The sequence below is a fragment of the Manacus vitellinus genome, unplaced genomic scaffold, assembly GCF_001715985.3.
Source record: "Manacus vitellinus isolate BGI_N305 unplaced genomic scaffold, ASM171598v3 scaffold_69_pilon, whole genome shotgun sequence".
NCBI classification, from domain to species: Eukaryota; Metazoa; Chordata; class Aves; order Passeriformes; family Pipridae; genus Manacus; species Manacus vitellinus.
Genome location: NW_021940749.1, coordinates 1 through 23,699, shown reverse-complemented (window position 1 = coordinate 23,699; position 23,699 = coordinate 1). Strand labels below are relative to the sequence as shown.

The 23,699-nt window shown below is 45.1% G+C and overlaps 2 long non-coding RNA genes across 2 annotated transcripts in view; both read left to right on the top strand.

Moving 5' to 3' along the window:
* The window catches only part of LOC108641547, a 62,778-nt gene extending 48,782 nt beyond the window's left edge, over positions 1-13,996 (top strand). The window contains exons 5-6 of the long non-coding RNA XR_003916267.1: positions 12,646-12,820; positions 13,824-13,996. This is a non-coding gene — a long non-coding RNA (uncharacterized LOC108641547). The remainder of the gene's footprint in view (positions 1-12,645; positions 12,821-13,823) is intronic.
* A 7,213-nt stretch (positions 13,997-21,209) lies between these two features.
* On the top strand, positions 21,210-23,392 carry LOC108641551. Its single transcript, XR_001922078.1, has 8 exons — positions 21,210-21,253; positions 21,347-21,403; positions 21,502-21,545; positions 21,643-21,683; positions 21,762-21,832; positions 21,909-22,835; positions 23,078-23,132; positions 23,209-23,392. It is a non-coding gene; the product is annotated as an uncharacterized LOC108641551 (long non-coding RNA).
* The last annotated feature ends 307 nt before the right edge of the window (positions 23,393-23,699 follow it).

Here is a 23,699-nt window from a genome sequence, read left to right as displayed (position 1 = left end):
GAGGAGATGGGGGTGTGAATGATCTACAGAACCCTGGCTCCCATCCTTCTTGTCTCTTGCACTCTTCCCTCATCTGTGGGAAAGGAGGCTGATGAGCCTTCACTGAGAGCTCTCACTGTCAAGTGTGACTTCAGGGGTGTGAGGGGGGCTCAGGCAACAGGGTGTGATCTCAGCTGTCTCCTTCCTTCCTTCCTTTTCCTCTGCTGGGACCCAGGACCTGATGTAAATCCACTGACGTCAACAGGAGCCTGATCAAAGGGGCCTGGGTTAGACCCCAAGGGCATTCCCTCCAAGAACTGTTTATGGCAAATTGATGTGACTTCAAGGAAGTGCCCTGCCTTCAAAATTAAACATAATCTAATTTTAAAAATCAGGTGGGGCAATCTTCTATTTAGGTCCTGATTCAGGAAATCACTGAGTAGTTATTTAACTTTAAGCATCTTATTAAGTTCTGTGCTGTCCAGCATGAGACCAGAATACAAGTTCACACATCTTTGGTTTAAGTACATAATTAAAGGTAAGCATGTGGCTAAGTGTTTTGCTGCATGGGGATGGAATTACTTGCATGCTTGGATGTTGTGCTGAACCACGGAGACAGGGGCTGCTTTGTACTTGCTGAGTAGAGAGAACAGGGAGCCCCTACTATGCTGTCACAGACTGAGGGGTGGAGTGGGCAAGACACTGCCTAAGCTTGAGAAACATCACTGATTCGTGAGGAAATTAGTGGGACTTTGGGACCTGATGCAGAAATCTTGATAGGAATAGGGAAATCTGTGTGTGCCTCATCAGCCTGCGCTACTTCTGCAGGCCTTTCCCCATCTGGCTTTTCCTCCACCTCATAGAAACACAGCATGGTTAAGGTTAGGTAACCATCTAGTCTAATCTCCCTGCTCCAGCAGGGGCCCCTAGAGTGTGTTACTTAGGGTTGTGTCCAGGTGGCTTTTGAATATCTCCAGTGAGGGAGACTCTACAACCTCTCTGAGCAACCTGTTCCAGTGCTCAGTTACCCGCACAGTAAAGTTCTACCTCATTCAGGTGGAACTTCCTGCACATCAGTTTCTGGCTGTTGCCTCTTATCCTATTGCTGGGCACCACCAAGAGGAGCCTGGCTCCATCCTCTTTACATCTTTTCTTCAGATACTTAGATACATTGCTAAGGTCCCCTCTCAGTCTTCTCTTCTCCAGGCTAAACTCCATTACCTTTCTAGAGGGGTCTTGGTGGAATATGTAAGAAAAGTGAATGTGAAAACAAAACAAGATGGAAAAGCATCTAAAATATTTTTAGGAGCTTGTAGGCTGTTGAATATTGCATTCCTGCTGCAAGGTGAGCAGAAAGGAAAGTCCTTAGTTTTCCCTACTTCAGGTGTTCCTTGAGTTTTGTTGCTCAGATAAAGTGCCTGGCAGTTGGGTGACACTATATATGAGCTACAAGCGAGAGCAAACAGGATATTTTCCAAAGGCACCGTGTCGCGGAGCAGTGCAGCGGGGATGCGAGGCGATGGATGGGTGGATGGATGAGGCGCTGGTGCCACCTGCTGTCCTGCTGCTTCCCCCTCGGCCATAGGGATTTCGGCAAATGGAGCTTTCCCTGCTCTCTCACGAGCTCCATCTTTCTCTTATCTCTAAGTCTCCAGGAGTAGAAACATCTCTTATCGTTTTGCCTTTTTGGTTTGAAATTCTCAAATCGATCTCCACATCTTTCCAAGCAAAAGATGCTCAAAGCCAGGCTTACCAGGGTATTATTGCCATTGATATTCCTGGGTTACATGCTACAATTAATATTTTGTTTAACTGCACCCTCATTTACCCCCAAACACCCTAAGCATTGAAAAAGCAATCCACTTCTCCGGTTTTCAAAATCTAAGAAAAAAAAAAACCACAGCAGTGTTTGTTCTTTCTGCAAAAAATTTGCTGATGGATATTTATCCTGATACTCTGTGTCCTTCTCTGGAAAAAACCTCCATGATTAACCTTTACAAACTCAAACTGGTTGATAAATTTAGGGGCACACCAAGCCCTTTGTCATCCTCAGGGCAGGCTGAGGGAACAGAGCCAACCCTGCAAGGTTCAGGTCCCAGGTTCCTAATTCCAAACAAGGGGAAGGAAGAAAGAGGGAGGGAGACCAAACCACCGCTGCATCAGTGAGCACTGGAGATTTAGACAGGCTTTTGGAAAAAAAAATGCACATTCAAAACATTTAATGCAGTGTACCAACAGGACAGGACTACACACACAGGGAGCCCATTCCCAGTCTGACACCCAGCTTAGTGTCCAAAGGCACTTCCCTTCAAATGCTGTGCACTCAGATTTATTAGGCAGCTTTATGGACTGATACTTCCTCACATTTTACTAGTTTGATTAATTCAGCTGGCACCTCTGATCTTGCTTCCACTACTAACATTTTCTCTTGAATGGAATGACTCTGTAGTCTCACCATTCATGTGTTTGAGTCAGATTTTACATCAAAGATGTCCTGGGTTTTATACTGTCAGAAGCAATTTTGTCCCAGAAGAATGAAGATTGTGATTATCCCAGGAGGAAAGCTGTCAACTCAGCTCTGTGTAGAAAAACTGCTGTCTACAAAAGCTTATATTGGACACCCTCTGGCAGACTGCCCTCTTTAAAAAAAAAAAAGTCCACTGTTACCTACATGAAAGACTTTTTCTAAGAGCATTTTTGTGTTTGCTGACTTGGTTCGGACAGCGAATTCAAATGAGACAAAAGAGAAGTATGTCTTTCCTTTATAAGCACTCATTTTTCAGGGCAATGTATAGAAGAGAGATAAAGGGGAACATAAGGGAGTGGCAAGTGCTGAGCTTTGATGATGCTCTGTCTCTCAATTAGATCCAAAATTCTGCTGCATCACACAGTGCGGGCTCTCCATAGGCCTCAAATGCTGCTCTAAACACAGGGGTTCTCTTTGCCACACTATAAAAATCAGCTTCGTGTCCAGCTGAGCCAATGTGGTCATCCAGGAACCTGAATGCCAAGGGAATTTCATATGGTCCAAGGGTCATTTCCTTTTCCTTCTGATTTCCAAAAGTACCCCCGAAGCAATCACTGCCAATGAGCAAAGTTGGCATGACCATATTGACATGAGATCTAGGAACTGAACCAGGTGCAACCCCCCCCCGTCCCCGTCCCCAAAGTAAGACTGAAGGACAAAGATTTTGATTTTGATTTAATGAGGCACTTGAGCAAAACCTTAATATCCACTGATTTCAAGAGAACCCCAGTAAAGCTTAGAGTGCAATATATGTTCAAGTGGTTTACTGATTCTAGGCTTGGTTACACAAAAAAACAGATAAAAAATACTTTATGAAAGAAAGAAGAAATCCGAGTGCCAAAGCCAAAGGAAAAGAGCTATTTTGAAAATTCTACAGTGTGAAAACTGGAGGCTGTCATTCTGTTCAGAAACACAGGTTTCTCCCTTTAAATTCATGCCTCCCAGGCTTAATCTAATATGGTGGTATTTTGTATAACTTCAAAAAAAAAAAGCCTACTTAAAAAAATGACAGGATGGGGTACATTTCTATTACTGGAAATGGAATTTTAAGCACCGAGTTTTATCTTGTCAGTTTAGCTCAGCAATGATGTGAGCTCGCAAGGGGTGAAGTGGATCACTAATTGCCAGAAAGCACGACAATAAACTGATAAGCACAGAGGCTAAGAGTCTTTTAGATGAGAGATGTTCCAGGAAAGGGGGGACTGTTTGAACAGGTACTTTTTCTCTGCGAATTGGCTTCTCCCACAGTTCAGCTGTGTTTGCCTCACTTTTGTTCTCTGATCCCAAAAGGAGCACAGTGGGGGTTGTTTGGGCCAAATCAGGGAGACAGGTATATACCTGTACACACCTCGCTGCCAATGCCAGCTCCACCCTGCAAATCTTGCAGCTCTGTTTATGCTACATTTTTCCATGGCTCCAGACAGCCACAGTTTTAATTGGACTGGCTGATTGTTTTTTTAACCCTTTTTTATTTATTTATTTTATTTCATTTTATGATGCTAATCTTGGCACTGGAGGACTCCTCTAATTCAAATTACTGTATCAAAATACACATCAGCTAATATAACAAATGGCCATTCACCTAAAATTAGGCAACCTACCATAAACAATAAGCCAAATTAAACCCACGCTTCTCCTTTCTTCCTTTTGGCCTGACCTGCTTCCCAAACATCTAAGCAAGAGGGAAGGTTAACAGATGCAGGAAGGTGAGAGGGGGAAGTACCAACCCTGTCTTGGGCTTTCAAGCCTTGTGATGCATTTTCCTCTTCACGAAGGGAGTGCAACAGAGGAGAAAAAAACCCACAAACCTTGGCCAGCTGTGAAAAGGAAATCCCAAAAGTGGGAAGGGACTATTCGGATGCAAGTTTTTCCTTCTGAAGAGTTGCCATCACTGTGAGGAGAAAAAGAAAAGCAAAGGAAAGGAGAGAGGGACTGGCCCCATTTTAGGTGCTTTGTTGTTTATGATGCCTCCTGGAGCTTCCCCCACCCCCCCAGTCCTCAGCTATTAGAAATAACAGCAGCAAAGGAATAACAAAAGGATTTCAGGAGCACATGAAAACCCTAACTCCCTCAGGAGAGAGACTGGGTCTTAAACTTGTCCTGGAAAGCACCCTCAAGACTTGGGCTGGTCTGCCCAAGGGGTGCACAGGCAACATTTGAGCCTGGGCATGTCAGCATCAAGCAGAGTAGAGGTGTTTTGCTCCCAGGTTGAGGCAAAAGTTTCCCTCATTCCCATTTACTTAAATGGTTATTTATGAATTAGTGAGCTGGATTTATGGCACACAGCATTTCATAAATTCCCCCAGATCCCACTGGACCACTCCATAAAACACTTACATATGCTACCGACTGTCAGAATAAGAAACGGTTTTCAAACAGCCTGAACTCTGGGTATCCCTGACATAACCCAAAGTGTGTTTTGTGGAAGTCCTCCCAGCTTTGGCTGTTGTGTCAGCAGGGGAACTTACTGCTGCCCAATGTAAGACACCAAGTATTGTGTTTCCCATTCTGCCTGTATGGTTTACACTCTGAAGGAAAAAAAGTGCAAAATAAAAGTGCCAGACAAAACTTTAAAAGCATTTTTGTTTAAGGTAATTATGATCTCTATTTATGCCTATTAAATTACAAAGATTAATATTAAAGAACGCACAAAAACTGCCAGAAGGCAACACCTGAACCGTGTATGCTCAGTGCCTGTGCTGTTTCTAAAGTAACTGCTCACTCACCTCCTTAGAGCTGCCTAGATAATTGCAACTTTTTTGTCTAGAGTTCATTTGAGATGAAGAAAGCAGGGATTTCCTATTCCCCAGCCTGGGAATGATTTGGTGGACTTTGATCCATGGTTTACACATTGTTCCTTTGATAACTCCTTACAGCATGGTGGGATTTTGTTCACCTAAGTGTGGTGGGATATTTGCTGTAACCACGGCTGTGCCAGCTTTTCCCTCTGAATCTTGGACACACAGAATTGCCAGAGCTTTCCTGAGTCCAAAATAATCATAGACAAACAGAAGCATATTTTAATATTTGTGTTACTTGGGCATACCTGTGCTATATAGCTCCTAAGGGCAGCAGTAGCACACCATAATTTTCTTTTCAAATTTATTCAAAGCTTTGTGGTGTTTCCTCAGAGTTTCAGCTCAGAAATCATACTACGGAGTGAGTATCAAAAGGACCTCTACAGAGCTGGAAACCTCAGTTATGAAAACAGGATGGATAATAAATAGCTCTATCCAAGTCTCATGTGGACTAACATGATTAAAAAGATAGCATATCACTCAGCACGTTTCTTTGGTTCTTCATTAATGTATGGTTGGTACAGTGCTTTATTAAAATGCCAGAACCTCATATCCTGCTGTAACTATTGATTTAATCTGCCTGGTGTTCACTTGTGTGGAGCTACTCATACTTTACATCACAGGTACAGGAAGGACAGTTGGATTTTCCACACAGTTCTGGAGTCAATAAGAAAACCCAGGCTGTCTGGTATTTGCTATAAAACTCTAGCCTGGGTTTTTGGGTTCTACATCTTACCAATGCTTTTACAGGCTGCAGGTATGTCTGTTTGTGAGGGAATATCATGTTTAACTTCCCCAGCAGGATCTTTTCCTTGAATTTGCCCTTGATCTGCAGTTGTGGCCGAGCAGATGCAGCAACACAAGGATGAAATAAAGGAAGAGTGGAAGGATTGGGGCTGGGTGGGCCAGGGGATTAATGAGGGCACTAAGCTGAGGTTCCCCCTTGCAACACAAGTTCCATAGCCTTCACTGTTAAAACAATGAAGTGGGTATTACACACATCTTTAACAGCTTCCACAAGTCCAAGCTTCACAGAAGTCTTCCAAATGGGAAATATGGCTTAGGTCCCATTGGAAGGTTCTTGAAAGCCACTCTGCTCTACAGCTCGGAGGGTTGGCTGAGGGGCCAGCCCTTGCATACAACCTGCACAAGAGCAGCAAACGTGGGCCAGGAGTTTAGATCTTACCAGGAAGAAATCACCTGCATCTGACAGCCATCTCACATAATTTGACTTGCTGCCTCGGGGAATGACTTTGGATCTTGACAGTCATTGAGTACAGGACACAAACACAGGAGTCCTACAGCTACTACCACTTTTTTGCTACAAAAAGCCAACAGAAAACACCAAGGGTCAGTCAGAGGCCCCTCACACAAGGACATGTCATGTATGAGTTGAGCCTGGACACGGCATTGATACCTGAAGGGTTTTGCCCACGGGTGCTGCAAGGAATGGTGGCAAAGCACACACTTAAAGGCACCAAGATGTGAAGAAGTGTAGAGGTCTAAAAATTCTTGGGGCAACCCAAGGGTTTTCCATGGAGAAGTGAACAGGGCTTTTCCTCAACAACTTGACAGAGCAATGCTTACACAGCCAGTGAGGTCCCACCGAATGCAAAGCCCATAAGCTTTTCAAACAAGCTATCAGGAAGAAGAAAATAAATTACGTGTTTACTTTCAAGTTGTGTAAAAAAAAAAGGCTCCTGATTCTGTCATGAAGAGCTCTCTTATAAGATTTCAATCAGAGTTTTGCCAGCAGTAACTAATTCTACATGCCAGAGATGCAAACAGCTCCTTCCTCATACCCTCCCCTGCCTTATGACTTCTACCTGCAGATAGGAAAAAAACCACCCCAAAACCTCAAATGCTTGTTTCAAGACTGTCATCAGTTTGCAGTTTTTCTTCCTATCAGCTGACCAGGTAAGCTAGAAATTACAGAACTCCTATGGAAGATTATACGTTTAGCCCTTCAGAGTGGGGAGGTATGTAACCTTTCTTTCAAGCATCCCTCTGTCACCTTCCCACCCTCTCCCTGAGGCTCATTCCAGCTTGTTCACAAATCAGAGGTAACTGACAGCAGCAAATCAGATGCCATAAATCACTCAGGAGATGCTGCAGCAGGGAAGGTGAGGGTGCACTGCTGCTGTGTGAACTGGAGGTCACCAAGATGTTCCTCATGGCTCTCTTACAGAACCCATTCCCCTCTCAGGCTTGGGACCACATTTAAGACATCCACCCTTGCCATGAGGGAAACCTGTGATTGTGTCTAAAGGGTCAAAATTTGGGGCTTACCAGTATCACCTTTAAGAATCAAATCTTGACTTGATCTTCTCTGATGTCTGTCTTCTTGAGAGGCGGCCACTTATTATTGTGCTTCAGAACAGATTTTAATAACTTAAGAGTTAAATCTTGACTTAATTCTCTGATTCTAATCTCAAAACAAGGGCACTTATTAGTACACTTCAGAACAGATTTTGACACCGTGGATGTTGGTTTATAGCTCCAAGAGAGAGAGGGAATTGCACCATTCTGCATTACCACGAGTTTTTTTACACAGTGGCTAAAACACAGCACACAGGTAGGTTTTAATAACACCTGCCATGCTGACATTAATGGGAACTATGAGCATAAACCCACAGAGACAGGAAAAACAGTGCTGAACCCATAAATTAGAACAAAGTGGTAAGTAGGAGAAATCTCCAAAGCACTGTTAAATGGCTGTTTACTGACTGGAGCCCCTCAGTGAAATGATCTGCTTCAACGGGTCACTAAATTACCAAAAATGGGGTGTGGGTTAAAGCTGAATATCTTAACACCATTGTTAACATCAAAGAGTTTTCATTTTGCCAGAAAAGAACCCTCAGCACCTGCAGAATGACGTCAAAACAAATTAAGTGGTTGCCACTATACTGTCATTAACCAAATTCTAGGCCTTTCTGCTGTATAAAAACTTGACAGACCAATTTTTGTTGGAGAAAACATTTTCTCCGCTCTAAGTACTTCACTTTAATGAATGACAGTTTCTGCTCAGAGTATCCAAAAGGTACATGGATAGAGGTGCTGAAGTGTAACTATGGAGGTGAATTTTCTCCTAGATACTCACCTTTTCAAATTGTGTTGAAAACCTAGAAATGGAAGAAAAAGCACCCTGAAAACCCCTAACCTCATGTCTGCAAAGTTTTGGCGCTTGAAAATGCTTTGCAAGTTGAGAGTAACACAAAATCCTACTGAATGCTATTAAAAAGATGAAGCTTTTAGATAGCCCTAGAACCAGGAGAATAGAAAGGAATTTAAGCCAAGAAACCAAACCAAATTAGGACCTCACGACATGCTCCCGAGAATATAGCAAGCTTAAATTGATTTTTGTCTTATTTCTTATTCTAACCTGTGTAACTTTGTTTTAGGACCCGATAAATAATTTTCAAAGGATGCTTAACCACCTCTGAAAAGTACCCTTGTGGAATACATGCTGCCAAATAAGATACACAACATGAGGAAAATACCAAGTTTTTATAAACTTTGGTTTACAAACACAAGATATGAAAATGCTTGATATGGGATCACGCAGTATTACTTAATTGAAGATAATTGCCAAAATCCTACACCATGAATTCTAGTCATTCATGAACTCAGCACATTTGCTTCTTCAAGAGTTCTCTATCTGACTAATTAACAGAGCTGGGAGAAAAAACTTTAAACAACTTCCTGGGGATTAAAACAAGCCATAGAGACACCAGATAAAGGCTATTTTTCTTTTGAACGTATCAGAATGACTTCATCCTGCATTGTCAGGGTGGGTGTTCAAGCACATTTCCCTCTCAAATTGAGGAATTCACCCAGAATGAGGCTGATTTTGGTTCTAATGCTATGGCCAAGTAAATATTTTCTTTTTCATTATTGCTATTTCTGCTTTAGGTGAAGATCAGGTGTCAAAATACTACAATACCAAGTGAGAAGCTGTTGTATTATACTCAGAAGTGATTAATGCAAGGAAGTGTTTAAAATCTCTTACTGGATTTCCCCAAATGAGGAATATTTTCTCTGTTAAAGACCATGAGAAACCACACTAGCAATAAGACACTAACATTTTTATCCCTTTTATCTCTTGCTAACACATACAGATTTAGAAAGTCATATAAAGCTGAATATCAGAAGCTATGATGGAATGTTCCATTCTGCTGAAACAACAGCAAAAAGAGATCAAAGCTTTAGAGTCCAGTGAGAGGAAAGCTGCAGGAAGTTCAGCAGCAACCATATAGTTATTTTTAGTCCCTGTGTTTCACTAGTTCCTTCCTGATCCCTTTCTGTTCTCACACCTACGCAGAGGAGATGGTATCCCATATCCTGGAGCAAATGTTGTAATGAATGAGTTACTAGTTCACCCTTAAAACTATGCTCTCACGCAAGCACATATGTCATTCATTTCTATGCTGCTCTCCTGAGACCAACAGAAAAATTCCAATGTCAATGGCAAGAGAGACGTATGACAGATTTCCATGAAAAATATCATCCTCCTCTGCTCTCCAAGTTTAGAATGTATTCATGTGAAGCAGGGGCACTCAGCAAGAGTAGTATTCTTCATTTTCTATAATTGATTAGCATCGTCTTAGGGAGTCTGGTACCTGACCAATTGGACTGTCTTCTTCATAGACATAGCGTAAAAATCTACCCTCCCAATCTAGTACTGTTGTACTGCAGTATTTTCTCAGGTTTCCATTTTTAATTGTAATGGCTGTAGCTTAATTCCTAATACTAGTTTCCCCCCATGAGCCTTTTTAGGGCTTCTTGTCCTTGGTCAGACATTTCACTGGCTAAACCCTGCATCGCAGGTCTGAAAATTTTTGCAGTTCTTACCTGCTCTTGCCTCCTTAAGTAGCTGCTGATTACATTCATCTCTAAATATAACTCCAGGGAGAAATGAAGCTGTTTCAAAGGAATTAAATCTGAGGAGCCTTCAGTCTTTTGAAGTTGAGATGCTCAGTTTCCAATCAGAGCATAACATTAGCTGGAAACTGCTTTCTAGCCTTATTGTGTACAGGAAGCTATTGGCACCACCAGAACAGCACAAAATATTACCCTTACATTGGGAACCTGTTTGACATGCCATTTTCTTTGCTGATATTTAAAGTACTGCCCAATTTTCTGCTAAATGTTAATCTCAAGGTGATTAAAGCCAAGGAAAAGGAGAGGAGGGAAAGTAGAAATTTATGTACAAACCCTAAACGTGGTTGTAGACTATCTACTCTTTCTGCTGCTCGTCAGCTTGAGTTTCCATCATATTTTCTGAGTTGGAGGAATTTTGACAGGTTTATGTGTGACACCAGGTTACCCTGCAAAATGGAAAGCCTGTAATTAGATGCTGTGCCATCAGGTACCTCCCACTGACAACCTTAAATCTGCCATCAGGAAAACACCCTCAGGGAGGCCAGTGCCTCTACAGGCCACTCACCTGTCACCTGTGGGATGTACCTGAACACAGCTACCTCTGTAAAGGACCTGCCCCCAAATCCATGGGATGGCTACAGACAAAGCAAATATTTGTCCTCCCACACTGCTGCAACACTGAACTTGGGAAAAGCATTTTCTCCAGCAGCAAAAAGCAAGCAGAAGAACCTGATCCAAATCTACCACCTTCAAAGCCACCAGCAGGACCCCTCCTGCACTGCACGAGGGGACAGCTACACCTTTTACACTTCAGTGGGTTACAGGATGTTTTTAATGGCTTTGAAAAGAGCTTAGTCAAAAGCTGGGTTATTATTTGAATGAACCACACCTAACCTGTTTGTGCTGCTGTGCCTACCATCAGGTAGCTGCTGGTTTTCATTTGAAAAAAAAGCAGTACCTGAAAGAGCTGAAACTATCCAAACTGAAAGGCAGGCATAACAATAAAACACAGTGAAGCTTAAGGAGCATGAGACAGGATGGACTGCGCTGAAGAAATTCGTTGAAAATTTTTTCCATCTGAAGTCATTAAAACATTTTGTTATTTCTTAAATGTCATCTACAAAAGAAGATGCCTTACATAAGAGAGAGGTATTGCTAAATACCCAAACACGTGCACCAGCCACGTGACTGCCATAAAACTTCAAAGGTGGCTGCCTAACTAAAACGCTGATGTTTTTAATAATGTATTTCTTGGAACTGCTTTTCATGTGCTCAGATATACATAGATGTTTACTTCTCAGATAACAGTGTGCAAAAGAAGAAGACAAGCCTATTCCATGAGCATCATGTGCACATCACTGTTGGATACAGTAGTGAGCAAGGAAAAAACACTCTCAGAGGGACAGGAAGGGATTTGCATTTGTAGATCCCAGTTAAAGGTGAGGCACCATAGTTGTCCTAAGTTTCTTGGACAAGTGTTGATCACTTTAGCAAGAGGGAAGAGAACCTAAACCATAAAGTCTCCAGAAATTAAGCATTTCTTTGGGTTTTCAGAGCTGTTTCACAGGACTAATTTCTTCTACATCTTTCTTAATTGTAATAGGTGCCTTCTTAATCATAACAGAAAACAGTTGGTACAACGTTGCAGCCATGGTTTGGGTTTGAGTATCTAACTACACTTCATTTTATGGTGTTCAGCTGTTCAGACCCCATAGATCAGTTGCTTTAACTGTGGTATCTCATGCAATATTACCTTGCAACATCACAGAATCTGCTTTAGAGAACACTAAAATCCTTGGAGATGCAGGCTGACTGTTAAAGTCATACATATATGTAAAATAATTACGGTAAATATGTTATTTTTATTATAGAGGAAAGGCAGAATTTTAAGAAACAAGTACCCAAATTCTTTGAAGATAAGCTGACCATTTGAGTCTTTGGATATTTCAATATCCAATACATAAACACAGAAATTAAATAGCAACACAATTTGAAGGTGACCATTGAGACTAACAAACATCTATGCTTAAGTTTATAACTTTCACTCCTTTGCTGAAATATCTTACGACCAAAAAAGTATAAAGGAAATAAAGTCACTAGTTTTAGTCTAATCTTCCCTTAGAACTCAATCTATGAAACATCCTTTGTCATAGTTATTACAAGGGTCAATTTGGCAGCTTCCATTCTCTCCCAGCAATAAACTAGGTAGGGCATTGGATTACCAAGACCTGCCAAGAAGTTTTGCCAAAGTGTGAGAAGCAACACAAATGATTACCAGTTACCAACCTTGTGGGGCACTTGGCAGCTGGAACCCATGACCTCTATTTTGCAAAAGCCTGAGCCACAGGAGAGTGACAGGAATGCAGAGACCATGAAAATCTGGGTATGGACAAGTCTGAGACGGGGAAATTCAAGAGGAGGGAAAACGACAAAAATAATTGAATGCTTTGTCTGTCATAGGAAACTCTACCCCGATGTCTAGAATGGCCTGTCACTTGATTAAGAGCTTAGGAGACTGCACAGAGCTGGCTGAAGTTTGTTGTCATCCAACACAGAAATCCTGGTGTCCCCTGAAAACAGAATTTGAAGGCTTTCCCATTTTAAAACAAACACCTACACAACTTGGATTTTTGAGGTTAGTAGTTTTCAGTGAAAAATCTGAAAAAAACCCAGACTTGCAAAAAATGTGAAAACCATTTTTTGCAGTATGTGGATCTTGCAGAATATTTTTTTAGTGCAGCTGCATAGGAAAAAGAGTATCCTAGCAGTGTGCCCATATGGTTTCTTAAGAGCATTCCTGTTCTTTGGCTCAGTCACCACTGATGCATTTCATTGCAGCACGAAGGCTGGAATAAAACCCCTGGGAATGTGCCAAGGTTAACGTGCAGCGAGCTGAGGGAAGGTTCACACTGCTGGGATGAGGTATTGATATAGGACATCTAGGAAAATTCACTTTATCCTGCCCTATCAGGGGAGAGGACTCCACACTTTGCTCCCGCATCTTTGGCCCATACTTAGTTCTGGCAGGTTATCTTCTGCTTTTTGCCCTTTGGGCAGAATCATTCTGCTGTCAAAAGACGCTTGCAGCATGTAGCTTTTTTATTCTAACACCTCTTTGTGGAGTTACTGCTCCCATGCCATTTGAGGGGGGGAATAGTCCCCCAAAATACCTACCAAAAAAACCCCCACCAAACCAACAAAACACAACTGCTTTGCTAGGGTTTTTTTTGTTTGTTTTGTTTTGTTTTTTTTTCCTGAACTTGAATTCCAGCCTAGGGACATCACAGTAGTTTTTAAGATTCCTCTTGATTAAGAATCACAAATCCAGTGATTGACTTAGGGTTTTCACTTTGATGGCTTTTATTAACACCTGATATAAACCCCCACAATACTCATGCTTCGAGATGACTGCCGTGCCAAAGGAATGGAAAAGGTAGATGGTGCTGGATTCCCTTAAGGACACAGTTTCTTCGTTTTATTACCCTGGCAGTGAGTAAGTTTACCTCAAAAAAAGTACTTCTGTGCCACCTAGTGGCGGCATAGTTTAGTGACATAATTATTTAACACTTCATTGCCAAACCACCAAGTTCAAATGCAGTCCGAGGTGTTACGGAATTTTCTTATCGTTTGTGTTTCAGTGTGTCCAGGTCAGGACAGGAGCATCAGCCAGGTGGGACCTCAGCCTGCCAAGCTCTGTGTACTGCCCCAGTCTCCACAAAGCACTGCAGAACCGGCATCAGCTCAGTCAGAAACCATCTCTGACAAGGTTTTTCATCAAAAACCTAGCAAATTCTAGCCTTTGCTGGTGAGAAAAACCTCTTTACTCCTTTTCCTCTCACACTGTTCAGGTGAGTCCCGGTGCCTCAGGTACAGTCTTCTCCAGGTACTTCGGTGAAACGTGCAGGGGGGGCTGCAGGTTTTCCATGCTTCTCTTCCAAAATTCATTTCCAAAAATGAATTTGTCAGTTGTTCTGGAATACTCTATGCAGCCAGAAGACACTGTCCTGCCCTTATGAGAGCCTGTCCAAGGGAAGGGTTAATAAACCAGTCCAAATATTACCGAATTCTAGCAAGAGCCCTCTCTTGAGTGCACTGTTGGGTCTTTTTAAAGGTGCAGTGTGAAAAATTACTCCCAATGAACAAATGCCATATTTCACTTGAAACCTGCGTTCGCTTGCTTTTAGTGAGAACAGTGAACTCTCCCTGACATGGCAAGGTTTACTGGTTTCCATGAAACCTCTGCCAGCCAGACTTGGTCATGACTTGGTGTTGCCTTCTCGAGTACTGCAGCAGCCCTGCAACAGCCATCCAGAATGTGATGTAGTTTTACTCCTGCAGCTTGTGCAAGGAAACAGTGCCTTTAAGCCAACTAGGAGAGTTGAAGTGAAAATAACCTAGTCTGGAGCTGTGAAATGTGAAAAGCATTAAGGCACTACCTCGAAATGTGCAACTCCTGTCCCTGTCCCCAGTGACCAGACCCCACTAGATGGCAATCCCCGCCTTGGCTCTGTCCCTGCAGCTCTGGAAGTTGTGTTACCTGGCTGGTTTAAAAATTAAGAGGCCCAGAGTCTTAATATATGTATCTTTCTTTTTTTTTGTCTCCTTTTTCTTTTCTCCCTGATTGTTTAGCTTTTTAAATATGTAGAAACTCTTTTTTTTCCCCCCTTTAAATGAGCTGGGCTTTTTGTAGTGTAAGGTTTAAGTAGAGCTTAAAATTTTCTGGTATAATACACATTGCTTTACAGAATAAATAAAACCCCTGTGTATTTTGAACCCAGGCAGTACCAATAATGCACACATTTTGTAACTTAGTTGTTGGCTTCAGGCTTACAGAAGAGGGAATCAGTCAAACATCAGTACTTATACTGCAGAAAAATATCTTTGAGTCTTTCACTACTAGTCAAAAACTTGGTCACTGACTGCTAAAAAATGCACAAAAATATATTCCAATGCATACTTCAGAACTTTAATCCCTTACAAGTTCCACTTCAGGCTTCTTTGTGCTCTCCATCATCTTCTCTCCAGCACTGGCACAGGTTGCCCAGAGCAGTTATGGATGCCCCATCTCTGGAAGTGTTCAAGGCCAGGTTGGATGGGGCTTGGAGCAACCTGCTCTAGTGGAAGGTGTCCCTGCCCATGGCAAGGGGTAGAACAAGATGATCTTTAAGGTCCCTAACAACCCAAACTACTCTGTAATTCTATGAAACACAGAGCCAAACAAGTTCAGCCTTTCTTCAAAAACAGCTTTGTGCTGCTCCAGTCATATCCTGGATCCAAGCACAATCTAAACTGCATTTAAACCAGTGTTGCTGCAGTTCCATCCTGCTGGAACCAATGTTCTAACATGTAATAAGTTCCATTTGAATGAAAATGAGCTGTTACAGTAAACTCGCTTCCCACTTCCAAAAGCAAAATTTCCTCTAATTTCATTTTAAAGAGCAAATCCTTCTCTCCCCAGCTGAGTACAAACAAACATCTGGAACTGCTGCACTTTAGGTTTTGTTTATGTATTTAATGGATGGCCAGAGGCTTAGAAACTGCCAAATAATTCTAGTCTTAGGAATTTATATTAACTAATTTCTGTGGGATTCAGGATACATCTGCCAAGTTTCAGATACAAGCAAAGCTCTTGCAATTGAGTCTCAACAGACATGCATCCCTAAGTAATCTTCATCCACAAGTATTATTGTACTACGTGAAGCTGTAACATTTAACCCTGTGTGAATTATACTGAGTAGGAACTGGCAAACAGCTTAAACCACCCTGTTCGTCCCAGAGTTGTGTTTGAGGGGAAGATGTGGAAGTGACCACAATGTGTTTTTACTCTTCGGTGACTAATTTTACAGATAACTAAACCTCCATCTGAGTATTCACAGGGGCAACTCCTATCACACTGTCACTGCCAAAAATCAGTTTACTTGGTCAGGTCTTTAAAACTCTTGATCTCTGCAGAGATGGATTTCCAAACCTGTATTTGAGTAACAAAGACAAGATCCATATAAATGCAGTTGAGATGATCAGGAGATCCCAAAAGATGCAAGGCTCCTAAGGAACAGAAAAAAAGATAACACATTACAGAAGCACCTTACCAACACGGGACACAAAGTTATTAAGTTTAAAAACCCTGCATTTGAGTGTAATCCTCTTCATTGCCATATATAGCTCTGACCTCACATGACAACTGACCTGACTGTGCTCCTCCAGCCTCTTCTGTTCATCTCTGCTTTACATCCAGTCCCTCTGATGCTGCAAAGAAATGAGTTACCAAAGTCAACCCCATAGACAGGGAGACCTTAACTGCTGCCCAATTGTCACTTCTCTTTAGACAAGCCCTCTGGGGTCCAAAGAAAACCTGCACAAACAGACACTGCCCTAACTTTAAGGCCCTGCCCTCAGTGGCTGAGCCTATCACAGGGTAACTGCAAAGTCTCCTTTCTACTCCACCTACCCCCAACTCTACACTGCAGGGCAGAGCAGTTCCAGGCCCAACACAAACTCCAAGGACACGTTTCCAGACAAGTGCTGTGGTGCAACCAGAAGAGAGAACTCTGAGAAAGCAACGACGCCAAAATGGATGTGCTGCCGCACGAGAAGACGGAGGATACGGCGAGACTGAACGGAGGAGGCTCTGAGGAGCCTGAAAAGACACTCTAACAGAATAGCCTGGGACAAGAACTGCCTGCAAAAGGGCTAAGATGGATGGGAGACAATGCTGTGTTCAGAATCTTCTTAGATCTTCTCAAGTCCCAGGTGGGATGACAAGGGAGGACTGCACGGCACGGCCACCGATACAACCTGTAAGGAGGCTGTAAAAGACACCTGACCTGACACTTCTCAGATGCGATTCCGATGCACGTCCAAGCTAGAGAGCCAAAGAATGGATGGTATGGGCACTGGGCTGGGCAGTGCAGAGGTTCAAGATCTTAGGAATGATGCCTTGACATCTCAGATAAGAACTTTGAGGGCAGAAAGCAAATATGTGGTGATTGTGAATTTTAAGACACGGAACACAGACTGGACAAAGGACACGACACAGACCTGAACTGCTCTGCCCTGCACATCCTACTCCAGTGATGAAAAGTAAACTGCTCCTCCTGTGTGTGCCAAGGAGGAGCAGACCCTTTCCCCTGTGGGTCCCCCTTAGGGCAGACCCTTTCCCCTGTGCTCATTTGAAAATCCCTCCCTCCTAACCATGAAACTGGACCCAGCTCTCATCCCCTCTCCAGGTGATAGTCCTCCACTTATCTTTCCCACAGCTGGGGATGTGAATCCATCTTCGATGCCAAGGAAGGCCGCCCAGCTGGCTCAGAGGGTCCTGTGATCCCTGCAACTGGAAAAGTTCCAGCCTTTTTTTTGTTACCGTTACTCAATTTATAGCTGCGGTATAAATTAAGTACCATAATCAAAAGAGTGCAGAGTGTGAGTAATTAATTAATTAATTAATAATAATTAAGCACAAGCTGGCTTGTTCCCAACGTTAGACAAACAAATACCTTGCTCTTTAAAAACACAAAAGTCTCTGAGCAGTTTTTCGGACCGGGTCTTTCTGCATCACAGCCCAACTATTACTAAACACTGCTACAGTAACTCCTAAACCGTCACCCAGCGCCAGATCCAGACACCGCTTGAACATCTGCGGGAACGGTGACTCCATCACCTCCCTGGGCAGCCTATTTCAATGCGGGACCACCCAATTTTTTCTTAACCTCTAATCCGAATCTCCTCACTCTCATTGTAAGGCTATTTTCCCTGGTCCTCACCGCAGGACAGCGGCTCTTTCCCGGTTCAAACCTCGGCACAGCCACCGAACCGGGCGCGGGTCCGTGGAAGCACTTCCTAATTCCCGTTATTACCTAACTCCACATCCCCTGTCGCGAAGCGCCCTGGGAGGGTCCCGGCAGCCCCGGGGGCTCAGCCCAACACCCCGGCAGCCCCGGGGGCTCCCTCCGGGCTCCCCCGCACCTTGTGCCAGTACCGCCAGGATCCCCCTTATCCCGCAGGTAGGACTCGGTCGCCCCGACACCCGCCGGCCCGACACATCCGCCGCCCGACACCCGCCGCCCCGACACACCCGCCGCCCCGAACCCGCGCCCCGACACGCGCCGCCCCGACACCCGGCCGCCCCGACAACCACGCCGGCACGGCACCCCGCCCGCCCCGACACCCGCCGCCCCGACACCCGCCGCCCGACACCGCCGCCGCCCCGACACCCGCCGCCCCGACACCCGCCGCTCCAGCCCCCCTCGAGCCACTCCAGCCCCGCCGGTTCAGCCCACCTCGCCCCAGCCCGCATCCTCATCCCATACTAACTCTAAACCCAATACTACCTACACTACCTGCTCTTATTAAGAGTCCTTGTCATCATCCGGCCCTTCGCCCATCGTGATTTTAAGTCGGAGATGCTACTCAGGTGCTGCTGCTCCCAGAGCTTTTATACCGTCTGGGATTGGGCTAGTCCTTTTCCCCCGGGGCTTCACGGGAAGGGAGGTGGGCACGGCCAGGGGTATTTTAACCCCAGCCTTTGCTCAGGGAGGTTATTCAGCAGCCGGGCTTCAATGGGATAGGAGCTTTCCCTTTTCTTCATTGAATGGGACTGGGTTACAGCCCAGAGATGGAGGGAGGGCTGGGGTGCCAGCTTTGGAATTGCCAGGGGTGTTTTGAAGGGAGTATGGGTGGAAAGCAGTGTCCAGGAGCCCCCTAAATGCCTGTGAAGGCACCCACTGACTTGTCAGATGTGCCACTTAAGTTTCCCTCCCATTCAGCCAGATAGTACATGCAATTACAGGTGCAGTCTTTGGCTGCAGGCAGTGACCCTGGGTGGTTTGCTAAAGAGAAGGGAGACTCTTGGAGCTCTCCTCATCCATCTGGGTGACTTTGTGGTTCGGGTTTCTTTACCATGCCAGAGGGACAGGGTGTAAAGCAGAGTTGAACAGAACAGAGGCCAGAGGAGCAGAGCAAGAAGGAGGGTCATGACCTGATGTCAGCGCAAAGACGTGGCTTTTGGCTGCACGTTTACTCGCTGTGTTAGGGGTTCTGTTGGTTTGGGTTGTTTTTTCTTTGTTTTTAGATGGCCCTAGGAGGCTCTAGGCACCAGAGGGGAGGTGATCTGGGTGAGTCCCGGTGAGCAAGGTGAGCATGGACTCCAGGACAGGACTAGATGGTCTTTTACAGGTGTTGTGGTGAATCTGTGCACATGCTTTGTTTGTTGTGTTTTCCAGGGGTTCTGCCACCTTCTAACAGACAGTCCAAGGCTTCAGGGCCCCTGCTGGAAAGAGGTCACTGTGGAGGAGAGGTAGGTAGGGGCTACCCCAGGAAAGCCATCCTTTCAGGCAGTATCTCAGTGTGTACATTTGCCTTTGGCTTTTTTACTTTGCAGAGAATGTGTGCAGCCTCAGAGGGCCACAGCCACCTGCCAGTTAGGTTTGATGGTCTTCAGCTGTCCTTGTGAGTAATCTCCTAATACTACGAGGGTCATCAATTAAGGCTGGACCTTTTCCAGTTGCAGGTGCCATCCAACCTGTGTTTGGCAAAGGAGGAGCATTGAGGTTGAGTCAGGGAGGTAGTGAGGAGGTGCTGGGGTCTCCCTTACTTTCAACACTTTTTTTCTCACTCCCCTAGGTACGGCACACGGTGATGGCAGCAGCCTCCGACTGGGGTCGGAGCCAGTGGCCCGAGAAACTCTCAGGGGATGGTGAGTAGCCAATTGCGGGGTTATCTCCCACGTGCTGCTGAACTCTTGTCTCAATTCCAGTTTTCTTTCTCGTAGCCGACCGAGTCAGGGATCACAGGACCCTCTGAGCCAGCCAGGTGTCCTTCCTTTACATGGAAGATGGATTCACATCCCCAGCTGTGGGAAAGATAAGTGGAGGACTATCACCTGGAGAGGGGATGAGAGCTGGGTCCAGTTTTATGGTTAGGAGGGAGGGATTTTCAAATGAGCACAGGGGAAAGGGTCTGCCCTAAGAGGCCCTTGGCACACATAGGAGGAGCAGTTTACTTTTCATCACTGGAGTAGGATGTGCAGGGCAGAGCAGTTCAGGTCTGTGTCGTGTCCTTTGTCCAGTCTGTGTTTCGTATCTTTCAATTCACAGTCACCTTACCTTTGTTTTCTACCCTCAAAGTTCTTATCTGAGATGTTAAGGCATCATTCCTAAGATCTTGAACCTCTACACTGCCCAGCCCAGTGCCCATACCATCCATTCTTTGGCTCTCTAGCTTGGACGTGCATCGGAATCGCATCTGAGAAGTGTCAGGTCAGGTGTCTTTTACAGCCTCCTTACAGGTTGTATCGGTGGCTGTGCCGTGCAGTCCTCCCTTGTCATCCCACCTGGGACTTGTGAGAATCTAAGAAGATTCTGAACATAGCATTGTCTCCCATCCATCTTAGCCCTTTTGTAGGCAGTTCTTGTCCCAGGCTATTCTGTTAGAGTGTCTTTTCAGGCTCCTCAGAGCCTCCTCCGTTCAGTCTCGCCGTATCCTCCGTCTTCTCGTGCGGCAGCACATCCATTTTGGCGTCGTTGCTTTCTCAGAGTTTTCTCTTCTGGTTGCACCACAGCACTTGTCTGGAAACGTGTCCTTGGAGTTTGTGTTGGGCCTGGAACTGCTCTGCCCTGCAGTGTAGAGTTGGGGGTAGGTGGAGTAGAAAGGAGACTTTGCAGTTACCCTGTGATAGGCTCAGCCACTGAGGGCAGGGCCTTAAAGTTAGGGCAGTGTCTGTTTGTGCAGGCTGTCTTTGGACCCCAGAGGGCTTGTCTAAAGAGAAGTGACAATTGGGCAGCAGTTAAGGTCTCCCTGTCTATGTGGCTGACTTTGGTAACTCATTTCTTTGCAGCGTCAGAGGGACTGGATGTAAAGCAGAGATGAACAGAAGAGGCTGGAGGAGCACAGTCAGAAGGTGGGTTCTCGTGTGAGGTCAGAGCCAAGACATGACTTTTGGCCCTAGGTTTATTGATCATTTGGATGGTTTGGTGGTTTAGTTTTGGTTTTTTGTTTTTTTTTTTTTTAAGATGCAGAGCCCTCGGCCCAGCAGATGATAGGCACCAGAGGGAGGGTGAGCCCGGTGAGGAAGGTGAGCAGGGACTGCAGGACAAAATTAGATGCTTTTTTGCAGGCGGTGTGCTTGTGGTGAATCTCTGTACATACTTGTTTTTTTGTTTTCCAGGCAGTGCACCGACTTCTGACGTGCAGTCCAACGTGATGGGGACCCTGCCTGTAAGAGGTCACGGTCAAGGGGTGTCAGACAGAAACTGCCATGGGGGCAGCAAACTCTTGGGCAGTATCTCAGTACTCACATTTGCCTCTGGGTTTTTTTTGCAGGAGATGTAGACAGCCTGACATGGCCGAAGGCAACTCACAGTGAGGTGACAGACACTGTTTGGTCCTCTGGAGCTCTCCTTGTAGGTAATCTCCGAGTATTGAAAAGATCAGCAGCGAAGGATTGAGTTTTTTTGATTGCAGGTACCATCCTTGTAACCTTTGGGAGCAGATGAGCATTGGAGGTGAGTCGGGGAGGCAGCAGGAGGAGCAGGGATCCCCTGCAGCTTTAGAGATGCCCTCAAATTTTGTCTCTCGCTCAGGTATCCCAGAAGATGACAGCACATTGTCCAAGTCTGGTCATAGGCTGACACGAGGACCTGCCTGGGTGACAGTGAGTAGAGGGATCATGGGGGCTGGACCCACGTGCCACACTACTGAGATACGGTGTCTGGTTTTCTTTCTCACAGTTGACTGCCAGTAGTCTGACGATGGCAGGAATCTCTGAGCCAGCCCAGGTGCCCCTCCTGTGCATCAAAGATGGATTGGCATCCCCAGCTCTCGGAAAGATAAGTGCAGGGCAAAGCCCCAGAGAGGGGCTGGGAGTGGGTGCAAGTCTGTGCCTCGCCTGGAGGGATTTTTGAAATGAGTCCGGTGCAAGGGGTATCCTGTGAGAGGTTATTTGGACGCATCAAAGGAAGGGCTTACTTTTTGTCATTGGATTCATGTGTGCAGGGCTGAGCAGTTCCAGTGTCTGTCACGTCCTTTTTCTTGTCCCTGTTTTGTGTCCTTCATCTCTTAATTGTGTCACATGGTGTGTGTTGTCACAGGTGTGGGGTGTCTCACTTGGGGTCAGCCTGGAACTGCTCTGCCCTGCTCCATGGGTCAGTGGGTAGATAGAATATTGCTCAGAGTGTCACATCAGCACATCAGTGCCCTCAGACAGTCGAGCTGATGGCTGTACGGTCCTGCCGGATGGAGCAGGTGTCCATAACTCGTGTGCAATCATTATAGCTGAGTGTTGTGGAGCTGATGGTACTTGGCTAGCAGGGCCTTGAAGCTGGGTTGTCATTTGTGTTCTTGTATGCTGCAGTCAGAGTTCTCACTGGCTCAGTGGAAATGAGTTCTTTGAAGTGGTTCAGGTCTCAGTGACCATGTGGGTGACGTGACTGATCCTTTGGTTTTTGTTGTTTTTTTTTTCAGATAAGTGGACGCAATTTACCCCTTACCGAGACAAGTTAAAGCAGTCTAGGAAGAAGGTTGTATTAGGTGTTGAACGTGCCGAAGGTCCACCCACTAAGAGGTCCAGCTAAAGGAGCCTGAGATGGCCAGCATGAGGCAGTATGTCAGCACAAGCCTCCGCGTCCGTGTTTTCCTGCAGTGGCCGTCTGTCCACGGTGTGTAGGAACACTTCGGCGTGCAGTCTGATGGGGTTTAGAGGTTTTTGGCTTTCGTTGTGAGCAATTCCTAAATGTTTGAGAGCTGAGTGTTTGAGCATTTGCCCATTTCATTTGCTGGGGTGGTCTTGGGAGCAGCTGAAGAGAGAGGAGCCTTGGAGGTGAGTTGGGGAGGCAGCAGGAGGAGCGGGGATCCCCTGCAGCTTTAGAGATGCCATCTAATTTTGTCTCTGGTCACTCAGGTATCCCAGAAGGTGACAGCCACAGTGTCTGACTCTGGTCAGGGCCTGGGTGCTGGTGAGTAGGGGGATCACTGGGGTTTGAGCCCCGTGCCACACAACTCACATATTGGTTATGGTTTTCTTTCTTGTAGTTGACTCTGAGTAACCTGGTGACTGCAGGAACCACCTCACGATCGGGCAACTGACTCAGTTTGGTCGTCTTGAGCTGTCCTTGTCTGCAATCTCCGAGTTTTAAAAGGATGAGCAGCAAGGCACAGAACTTTAGTGATGGCAGGTGCCATCTGGGTAACTTTTGGAAGCGTCCAGGCGCTGGAGGTGAGTCGGGGAGGCAGCAGGAGGAGCGGGGATTCACTGCAGCTTTAGAAATAACCTCTATTTTTTTTTCTTGCTTTTATTTCTCTTGCTCTCTTCTCCTGATTTTAATTCTCTTAGACTCTTCTCCTGATTTTAATTGTCTAGACCTCTTCTCCTGATATTAGTTCTCTTGAACTCTTCTCCTGATTTTAATTTTTTTAAGGCTCTTCCCTTGATATTAATTCTCTCAGGCTCTTCTCCTGATTTTAATTCTCTCAGGCTCTTATCCTGATTTCAATTCTCTCAGGCTCTTCTCCTGATTTCAATT